Source organism: Rhagoletis pomonella, unplaced genomic scaffold (assembly GCF_013731165.1).
Source record: "Rhagoletis pomonella isolate Grant_MI unplaced genomic scaffold, Rhpom_1.0 Rhpom_scaffold_00005, whole genome shotgun sequence".
NCBI classification, from domain to species: Eukaryota; Metazoa; Arthropoda; class Insecta; order Diptera; family Tephritidae; genus Rhagoletis; species Rhagoletis pomonella.
The window spans coordinates 60359400-60370686 of NW_023458559.1; the positions used below are offsets into that span (position 1 = coordinate 60359400).

At 36.0% G+C, this 11287-nt stretch overlaps 1 non-coding gene across 1 annotated transcript; it reads right to left on the reverse strand.

Annotated features, from left to right (window-relative positions):
* Positions 1-5102: 5102 nt before the first annotated feature.
* On the reverse strand, positions 5103-5174 carry Trnae-uuc. Its single transcript has one exon. It is a non-coding gene; the product is annotated as a tRNA-Glu (tRNA).
* Positions 5175-11287: the final 6113 nt, after the last annotated feature.

The window sequence follows — 11287 nt, forward strand, 5'->3', positions numbered from 1 at the left end:
GAAAATGGGCGTAGCCACGCCCACTTATGGTTACATGTGTATATCTTGGTAACCGCTGCACCAATTTCTTCCAAACTTGGCACAGTTGTTGGCCTTGGTACAGCATAAAAAACCGCCGAAACTTTTTAAAATCGGACAATAACCACGCCCACATCCCATATAACGGTAATTTAGAGAAATACAAAATCTTCGATAAATCATTAAATATTGAAGCTAATTTATTCAAAATTGATGCTTGCAACAATTCTTTACCAAGAAATACGTTTATGGTAAAATTTTGGAAAATGGGCGTGGCACCGCCCACTTATGAGTATATCGGTAACCGTTCTACTAATTTGTACCAAACTCGGTATGTTTATTGTACTTGCCACGTGTAAGCAAAACGTTGAAAATTATTGAAATCGGACTAAAATAACGGCCGATTCTCATATAACGGTAAATTTAAGAAATGCTTGAAACTTCAATATTTCGAAATTGAAGGACGCTAATTTACTTAAAATTGATACACCTCGGCTTACCATCTAGCGGAAGGTTTCGGAAGGGTGAAAAAACATATATTTAATACTTGCGCCGGGTATTTAATGTTCGGCTCCGCCCGAACTTAGACTTTCTTACTTGTTTGTTTTCAATTTAATATATGTACATAAGTATGTACCTATCTAGGCTTTCTACAGTAGTTTCTCTCTAAGGCATTCTTTGGTCGTTTCTCTGGATTCTGTTTATGCATGCGTTCTCCCTTCGTTCGAAGGTAATGCTGCGGGTAAGGGCTTACCGCCATTGACATGCCCATGTTAAAATAATGCCTTCTTGAAGCGAAACGGCAAGCGATTCCCATCGCCTAATTCGATTCCATTTTAACTTCTGTGGTAATCGTGTTTTTTGCTGGGAACAAGCAAACAAACAAAAAAAAGCCCTCACACGCGCACTCGTACCTTGTTCAAAGCTTTCGTTTGAGATAGCCTATCACACCGATTTGCTTTTCCAACTAATGAACAACTGGTTGGATATCAGCATTCAGTGGAAATTCTTGTGCGTTGCTAAAAGCAATGTAATGGCAAATCAAACTTTCAACTTTAACCCTTTGCCAAGTTTACACAGCTCATCCATCGCCCATCCAACTCGCTACCCCTCACATACATATCGCGCAGCACAAATGTTTGCACTGCGCTGCTACGGATCATCCATCTCTTTATTTGAGCGGCGGAAATTTGACTCAATGCAAAAGTTCTATCAGTTGTTTGTCAGTGCCAAAGTACCAAAGTAACTTCAGGGAGATAGTAAATGAAAAGTTTGCTTGTTAAACTTGCCATGAAATAACCGAGGGCAGGTGTGCACCACAACTAACTACAACATAGTCAAGGTACTTACTACTCGTATAGCCACTCACTTACATATGTACATACATACTTACTCCCGTATCATTTGCAGTTGAAGAATAGATGACGCAGTATCTTCGTCATCATCAACAGTCGTATATGTACATATATTTATGTATGTATGTATTTACTTAGTAGAAGAGCGCGAAACTGTCTGTGATTATTACGTTGTGACATATTTAATTACATTTCAAAAGTTGCCACTATATTTATGCGTTTATATGTGTGTGTGTGTGTAGTCTTAAAATAGCTCGAAGAGAAAAAAACTGAAGACTGAACTTGTCGGGGTGTGTCCTGGTGCATTAAATTAATTAAAAAGTTTGCTTCATTTCACATTTCACTTCAGTAAAATAACGCTACACATATGTAAACGTTAGGGGATATTTACGATAAATATTAATGCGAAGAAAAATTAATTGGCTGTAAAAGTTTTGTTGCAAATAAAAGATAACGAAAGTTAAATTTATGTTTAATCGTACATATCTCATAAAAAGAGTTGCGAAAAAATCAAGCGAATCTGGTGAAATAAATTTAATTAAAAGCAACAAATAAAAAACCCAAAGTTGAAGTATAATTTACAGTAAAGATTAAATAGAAATTAGGAGTGTTTCTTGATAGATATTATACTTTGATTTGAAGCTTGCGACCAACAATTTATTATTAGTCTGTTCCAATAGCAGTCCGGTTTACAGGATTTAGTCAGAACTTACAGGAAGTCGTTCCTATTGACATAAAACCTGTAAGTGGGAACACATTTGAGAGAGTAACTGAGCAACTGTTCCTAGTCAGAAGTTACAGGATTTAGTCCGGAGTTTCTTTTCCTGTAAGTTCATGAAAAGTGTCAAACGATCAGCTGATTTGCATGTGCAAGCAAAAACTAACAGCGGTGAAAGCAAAGTACCTTTTATTTGTAAAAAAATGGAAGTAAACAACGAAATGTTTGAATATGTATAGATTTTAATAATTATTTAGTGATATTTCAGCTAAATCAGTGTTGTACAAATGACATGTAAACAAACCGACTGACGTTTTTACAGGAAATAGTGCTTTTTGCGTTCCTATGCACTTCTGCATCTGTTCTCCTTTTACTCTCATTTGAGAGAGTAAAATTGTAGTTTGACAGTTCCACAGATTTTAGTCCGAAGTTCAAAGGAACAGACTATATACTAGTGATCGCCTTGCGGTTGAAATGCAACCACTAATATTAAGGGGAGTTGAGGTGGGTTAAGTTGAGTTCAGTTCAGGTGAGGAGAGTTTAGATAAATTAAGGTGAGTTGGGGTGAGTTGAGCGGAGGTGGGATGAGTTGAGGTGAGTTAAGGTGAGATAAGTTGAAACACCATTAGTTGGGGTGATTTGAAGTTAGGTGATTTGAAGTGAGCTTAGGTGAGTTGTGGTGAAATGAGCTTAACAACATATCATAACATAGCGTAACATAACATAGTACAACGTATCATATGTAAATAAATTAACATAACATAGCACAACATAACTCAACATAACAAGCATAACATAACAAAACATAATATAAATTAAGAGAACATCACATAACCTAACATATCTGGTTCTGCAGTTTTATCATTTTCTTTTTCTTTGCCTTGACTGATATATAAAAAAGCTAAACATGTCTATTTTATATAAAACTAGCAAATACCCGGCTTACTCCACTGCGCCTTAAAAGTATTTATTTTTGTGTTGTTCCTCCCTCTCCAAACTCTTGTGGCTTTATTCATGAGAAATAAAATAAAAACTTGAAGACCTTATGAAATAGACATTATTTCTTATGAATAAGGGTGTTACTTAATATATGTATGTATTTTCGAAGGTATTTAATAGTGGTAATTTAATTTATATTTTTATAACTTGATTCTAAAGATCGCGCACTTTCTTGAAGGGTGTATTAATTCTGTATTTATTTAATCTTATCACTTTAACTGAATAAAATTTTTTAAAAATATTTTCAGCGGTAAAATTTCTTCAACTTCTTAAGTTTGATACCCGTATGGTAATACTTCTTTTATTTTAACAGTATAGATAATAATTGAATACAACTTTTCAAACAGGTGGCAACCCTCATCAAAAATATTTTCTGCAGTAAAATGTTCTCAACCTCTTCAGCTTGATACCCATATTACAAAATTCTATTTGTCTTATCAATTAAATTAAACTAGAATTTCAAAACAGGTGGCAACCTCCCCCAAAAATATTTACGACTGTAAGCTTTCTAAAACCGCTTTCTTTTGGCAGCCGTATTGCAATATTTAAAATATCTTATCAATTTACTTAAACTAAAAGAAGTGGCAACTCTGTAGTTATTATTTTTCTACACATAGACTAGCAAATACTCGGCGTGCTTTGTTGCGCCTAAAAAGTATTTTTGTGCTGTTTGATACCTTTATTGTAATATTTAATTTATTTTATGAATTGAATTAATGTTTTTATACAGGTGGCAACCTACCCAAAAATATTTTCCGCTGTAAGTCTTCTTAAAACTTTTAATTTTAACAGCCATATTGGAATATTTACTTTATTTTATCAATTTACTCAAACTGCAATTGTAAAACATGTGGCAACTCACTATTTTTTTCTTCTATATCTTAAGATAGACCTCTAGAAATACATTGGTGAAAACTGCATTCAATTTCATTCATTAGTTTTCGACTGATGAGCGGACTAACATACAAACATACATACAGACACAAAAATTCTAAAAATGTTTGATTTTGCTTCTGTTTCTCTAATAAAGACCCATATTAATTTTCTTTTAGTATCTATTATGTACAGACATCGGCCTGTTACAATTTTATTATATAAATTAAAAGTACCAGGTAGGCCGAGCTTTGCCCGGAGTGCATATACTTTTTTCGATATTTGGATAGCTTTAAAAAAATATTTTGGAAATAAATAAAACAAAAATAGGATTTCCATATCCATTGAGTAAATTCCTTACTCTAAAATTTAGGTGGCAACCCTATTCCGAAATACGATGGAATGAATGGTACATATCTTGAGCGTATATGTACTATCTATGTACACATAAAAAAATGTTGATTGAGATTAACAATATAAAAATTTGTTTTACAAAGAAGCGTGGCAATCTCGATGGAAAATATTTTCTGACCAAAGTTCTCAACAATACTTTTCATTTGATATCCATTGCAATGTTTTAGATAAATTGTGTAGAATCGAAAATAAGTGGCAACCTTACACTATTATCCTAAGACATAACATTTTGTGTATAGGGAAAGCATTGTTTAAGAAATTTCTCTTGGTACCCATGAATAGCAATATTTTACCTTTTTTTCTAAACAAAAAATTAAATGAATATGCGATTCAAAATAGGTGGCAACCTTATTAAAAATATTTTTGAATTAGGGATCTTTAAAATACTTTCCATTTGATACCCATATTATGATTTTTTAATTAATTTGTAACTAATTTCGAATAGGTGGCAACCTTATACGAGTCTTCTCGGAGATATTGCCTATTCAGATAACCTTAACATCCAAAACATTATCTGTGTACAAAAATTCATCAAAATCGTTAGAGCCGTTTCCGAGAACCCTATGGATATATGTATATATATACAAGAATTGCTCGTTTAATGTAATAGGATATCTTATAAGAATATCCTAATATTAAGCTACAAAGTGATGAAATTTTGTTTAATAACAAAAATAAAAAATTTGCCTAAAAAACATTCAAAAAAAAATTGGAAAAAAAAAATCTTCCCATACCGGGAATCGAACCCGGGCCTTCTGGGTGAAAGCCAGATATCCTAGCCACTAGACCATATGGGATATGACGATGCCAACGACGTGTGACTAATAAGTAATTGTGGCAAAATTTATTATTTGCAGTACCACAACAATGTGCCAGCTAATTTGAATAGCTTCGACTTATCTTTTCTTGCTTTCTATTGCTTTGCGTGTTAGTGTTTTACTTTTGCATACCGATTTTTAAAGTGCCTTTAATTTGTTTTAAGAAACTGATGAAAGGCGTTAATATTTTTTTTTTAATATAAATTTACGGCATTCAAGTACTAATTTTTTATTAATCCAACTGCTAGTGGAAAAAAATCAACGCAGAAAAAAGAAAATAAAAACAGCGTTAAAAAATTGTTATCACAGAGACACGAGCGGCCAATAAAATTTCGAAAGTGCCAAAGCAAGCTGCCAGTAGGTGCGCATTTGCTTCTTTTTCTTTTCTTGCTTTAATACCCCGTTGCTGAACTAAAAAAAAAAAAATCAAAAGTGTGCGCACTAAAAAACGAACGAAAAATCGCGCAGAATTAATCAAATAAACAGCCACATTCATCAAAATTGGCAATGAATGCCTGCGAGCGCAGAGGCGATCGAGGTGGCTAAAAGGTGGCGTTAGCGCCACCAAATTGCGACGTGCTCATGTTGGCAGCAAGCACACACCTATGCACATACATACATACAAACAAATGCACATTGTGGCCAAGAGCACTGCTGACGTATGTAGTTTCATTGTACACATTTTTAACAAAAAGAGTGGGGGTGGCGTCAAAACAAAGTGGCTTTTCCTTGTTGCTTTTGAAATGACGGTCCCGAAATCGGGTCAGCATGCGGCAGTGCCAATACACGCACTACAGCTACAATCAAAATTTCCTGCTTGTCTGCTTAAGTAGCTATTAAGTATGGTCGTATGTATGTATGTATGTTTGTGTTGTAATGGCTCACAAATGTTGATAAGCATTTTCATTTGACGCTAGCGGCATGCTGCGCTATTTTTAACAAATTGTTTTTGTTCACGCCGTAGAGCAGGCACATTGTTATTCTATTTGTGGCATTCAAAATTAATCGTTACTTAATTAAATTTAGAAAAGTGTTTTGTATATTTCTGCAGAGAAAAATAGATTTTGCGCAGTCAACCTAAATGTCGCATGCTGGTTTTTGACTTTATTGATGAATTGTTGTGCGACTTTTGGCGGCACGTGTGACCTCCCTTGGATGCTGTTGGTCTGAAATGAGATGTCGATGCAATGCACGGGAAAACAATTCGTTTTCTAAGAAATAAAACCGGTGCTTTTTTTTCAATAGAGAGTCAGTTGTGTTCTTAATTTAGAATTTTGCTTCTTTAGGAACCAATTTTTTTTTATTATTATTTTTAGTGGCAGCTGTTAGTCGCAAATGCTTTTGAGTGTGACGTTAGAGGGTTTCAAATGAGGTTTTCTGTCAACAGCTGTGATCTATAAGGTCGTCAGGTTCTAATAGATCAGCTTGGCATTGAAAGTGTGGAGAAAGCCTATAAAAAACCGGTGGATACTGAAAGTTTTTTCTTTCGTTTAGTTGACAATTAATCAATTAATCCCAACGGTTCTTACCCTCCATTCCCGCCCAACCGTCACGAGGGGCGCAGTCCGCATGACGTACGGAACCTTTTTTTTTTGTTTGGTGCCGAGTCGTGGAAACAAGAGTTTGTTAAGTGTCGAGATCTAAAACTATTCAGCTACAGAATCAAATTCATCAGTTGATTGGATATGCAAAAGTTAGTATTTCAATTATTGAGAGTGGAAATGATAGTTTTCTTTATAGCAAAAATCGAGTCCGACATGTCAAACGTGCTGGAATGAGAGTTAAAATCTTGACATCAACCACGGAATGATTCCATAAGTTCAAAATTAGTTTTGCATGGCTTCAAAAATAGAGGTCGAAAGTATCTTGACACTCGAGAGGGAACATTAAAATTTACCTCAGCCAGAAGGACCGGGCTATTAATCAAGCCTGTCATTAATTTTACGATAAATGTTATACCTAGCATTTCTCTACGACTTGCGAGTGTAGGCAAATTTATGAGCTTTAGACGACTAGTGTAAGGGGGGAGATTGTAGTCTGAATCCCGGTTAAAATCACGCAATGCAAAAAGCAAAAAATTGTTTGTGAATTGATTCAATCCTATCTGAATGAACTTGGTACCGGGGATTCCAAACAATAGATCCCTATTCTAGTATAGGTCTAATTAAAGTGGTAAAAAGAGCTTTTGTAACGTAAGGATCTTTGAACTCTTTTGACTATCGCTTTACAAATGCAAAAACGCCTTTGGCTTTATTGACTGTAATCTATATATATAAAAACTAGCAAATGCCCGCTTGCTTGGACGCGCCTAATAACATCTTTTGCTTTGACCAATTCAAAAATAGCGTTTAAAAGCAAAAGCAGTCTGTAAAGTAAACATTTTTAGTGTAAATTGAAACGACTAAAAAACGGAATCCTCCTCACACATATGCCAAGAATAGTAGCGCTGTGATGCCATATGGAATACTAATCCCTTTCGATGTAATACGTTTTATCTATGGCCTCATTTCCACCTGTGAGATCGCTGCCAAGCGTGCGTAATATTCTTGTATGATCCTGCTACTTCAGCATTGGTCCGGTGTAGCATGTAAGCCAATAAAAGTCCTTATCCTTATACGGAAATTTAAGAGCACAGATGAGCGTTTTCAATTATAGGAGGGCCGAGAATCTCGCAGCCCCATAGGATGAAAAGTTTTAGAGCTGGCAAGGCATGGAACCCTTGAGGAAGTGCTCACGGATAGAGAAAGTCTAGCGGCTCCCCTGACCTTCTGTGGTCTACTCCTTGGCAAATGGGCGTTTGGTCAGCTCAACGTGCGCTGGGCGAATACCTTTTAATGCAAGGTGGCTAAATCCTTCCGGCCACGTGTATACCGGATATTGGTACGAGATCTAACTGGTAATTGCGTGATAGGTAAGCATGCGGTAAGCTGCATGGAGGACGATAAGGAGGAATCATCTGAACACCTACTACTCTGTCTTTGCGAGCCTAAGGTTCAAGCCCTTTAGGTCGCACTTTTTCCACACTTTCGATTAGTCGATGAGAAGATATCAGTCGCTTGTAGAGCGTCGTGGTGAGCATAGAACGTTTTTGTTATAAGAAGCTTTGGGTGCCATAGCTATGTTCTTCCATCGCTCGGTCTTAGATCAGAAATTATTGGAAACTAGACAGTTACACCGTATTTTGAAGAATTAAAAAAAAATACAGCTAACGCTGGTTGACCGATAGAATGACAAATTCTTTTGTCTCATGGATTACTGAAATAAAAACACTTCAAATTTTCTATCAAGAAATCCGAGCACATTAGAAAGTATTCCTATAAACTAGCTGGTGAAAATCTATATAGAAAGGCCTTCAAAGCCAATCACCGCGGTTTTGTTACCACAATCAAGAACTTTTACTGGGTATCGACGTCCAACTTCTACCGACTACATGAGACTTCCGTTCACGAGGCTTCCGTTTTGCACAGTTAAGTACGCGGTATTGTAGTAAGTAAGAGAATATAGGAAGGGGATTGAAAGGTGAAGCTCTACAGGCAAGGCTGATGAGCAAAAGGAGCTACTGCAGCTCCACCAAGGGAGCTTCTCCAAACCCAGTTTGTTGGTGAAGTGGCCTGTGGCAGTCTTATCTGATATGTATATACATATATCGCTAGAGTAGGTGTGATCCGCATAGCGCCTCTGATTTCAGCAAGAGCAGAGCTTCCAAATAGAGAATTTTGTTGTGAATTTCTTTAACTTATCTAGAATTGTTTAGTGAGTTTGACCAGGCAGTGGCATTCAATGAGCCGACAGCCTTTCCTTTCCACCTTCCCCTAGGCGTTATTGACGAAGACAATTCAGAGGAATTGTGGCTTCAACTCCGAACTTACAAATCTCCTCGATATTGAAAAGTGCCCCAGTCACATAGCCTTTGCTGCTAAAGGTCCCCTTCATGATTTTAAAATGTTTGTGTAAAGCAAATTCCACTGATCCAGCCTTTAAGTAGGCTCGCTGGGAGAGGCTCAATCACTCCTGAGTTTATACTTATTTAGAAAACGTTTAGATATAGACAGGACATGTGCAGCTTGTGAAAGAACTGTGAACGTCATTCACTTTCTCCGTCAAGACCATTGTTTTTGATCCCTACATCTATCTTCGGAGGTAATATAATAGACGGGACGAAATGAAGGCGAAGAGAGAGAAGTGAATCAAAGTGAAAACGTGTTGTTACAGCTTGCAAAACTGTATACTAACAGCGTGGGTACATATTTTACTACGAAACGTTTAACAAAACGCTGGACATTTGCCTTTTTTTGAAATATGTTGGATATTATGGGGCTGGCGTCTTACTGTATTTTCGAAGAAGTTGAAAATACTAAAAGAAATGACGCTAGACGCAATTTCCTATGGACATTAGCTAATTCATTGGTTTTATCGTACGTTGAGGAAAGAATGAAGAACGTCCATATCTCAAAACAATTTAGCACTCGCGCCGCTATAGAGGAATTCTTCGGGAAACAAGTAAATGTGAGTACAAAAATAATTATTTTCTCTTACGCAAACTTTTCTATAAAAACCTTTATTAACTTAAATTCTTCAAAGAGTGGGGCAGATGCATTCGCCACGAAGAAATATTGTCGACTTTGTGCACAATCAGATGAAAAAACACGGAGAAACTCTTTTCTTTTGCTCGAAATGTGCAGAGTCGGTATGTCAGCAACATTCAAAAATCAACTACCTTTGCTTCTGTTGTATTCCACAGGCACAATAAAGTAGTTTTAACACTTTTTCAATATCTCAATCCAACGTGCTTAAAGAATAAAATATAAGCTACTATTGTCGCAATTATTTTCAAAAGAAAGCCCAAAAATCAAATAAATATAAAAACATACAATACCTAAATAAGTTTAAATGAACAAATGTTGCACATAATTTCTTTATAAATGCATAAAATTTTTGCGTGTGGGTCCAGCCGGACTCATGCGTACCGAATGTGCCTATCGAAACATGTGTCTGACGGAGAGTTAACCTAACCACCTAGTATACCATGTAAATTTTCATTTTGGATGGAGAAGCAAAAAATTTATGGAATTAGCGAAATTTGTCAAGTTAGGGAAATTTGTCAAGTTAGTCGATATTTATTGCACTGTCAATATTTATGGAGTTAACGAGATATATCGAGTTATCGTAATGCATCGAGTTCTTTGAACTTATAGAATTCTCCATATTTATTAGTTTACTGAGAATTGCCGATTTATCGAATCGAAGCTTTTGAAATAATTAAAATATATAGGGTTACCGAAATTTCAAGGTTATATAAGTTTATCGAGTTATCACTTCTTATCGAATTTTATCGTTCTACTAGAGAGATTGGTCGATAGCTTGCGATAAATATGTGGCCAACAAAATTGACCGAGTAATCGAAATTTAGAGCGGCATCCAAAGTTTGTCGAGTAATCAATTTTTAATAGAGATATATACATTTTGGAATTATCCAAATTTGTCAAGCGCTAGAAATGCAGAGTTATCGAAATTTATCGAAACTAGTCAAGATGTCGAATTTTGTTGAGTTGTCGGATTTTAGTGTTTTTGAAATTCATTGTATTATCGATATGTATCAGATTATCGAAATTTATCGACAAACTGGAATGTATCGGGTAAATTCCAAGTCCTATCAAAGTCCTATAAATACCTTCAAACAAATAAAAAATTTAAGTCACGTTTTATTTCCAAAGCAGAAGATTTCCGGTAAGTTAGAAAACCTCTCGAAGGGTCTTAAAAAACGGTCGAATTTCGACAGTAACTGGCGCTCCAAGTTATTGTTAAATTTTGAGATCCGGCATGTAACTAAGGCTCGAAAAGTTTTTTGTAAGTTTTCTATCGTCTGGCAGGTATAAAGGCTCTAGAGTACACTCCCTGCAGTTGAGTCTTTAGCGAGGTCAGAAAGGCTCTTCTAAATCGGCGGTGGCTCCGGCCTGCCTGCGGGAAAAGCTCTTTCAAGCTTTGCGCATATTAAGTATAGAAAGCTTGAATAAGCGTTGCCCGCGGGCAAGCTGTTGCCCACCACCACTTCCATGACACGGCTAATTCTGGCAAACAGATTTCGTAGAGCT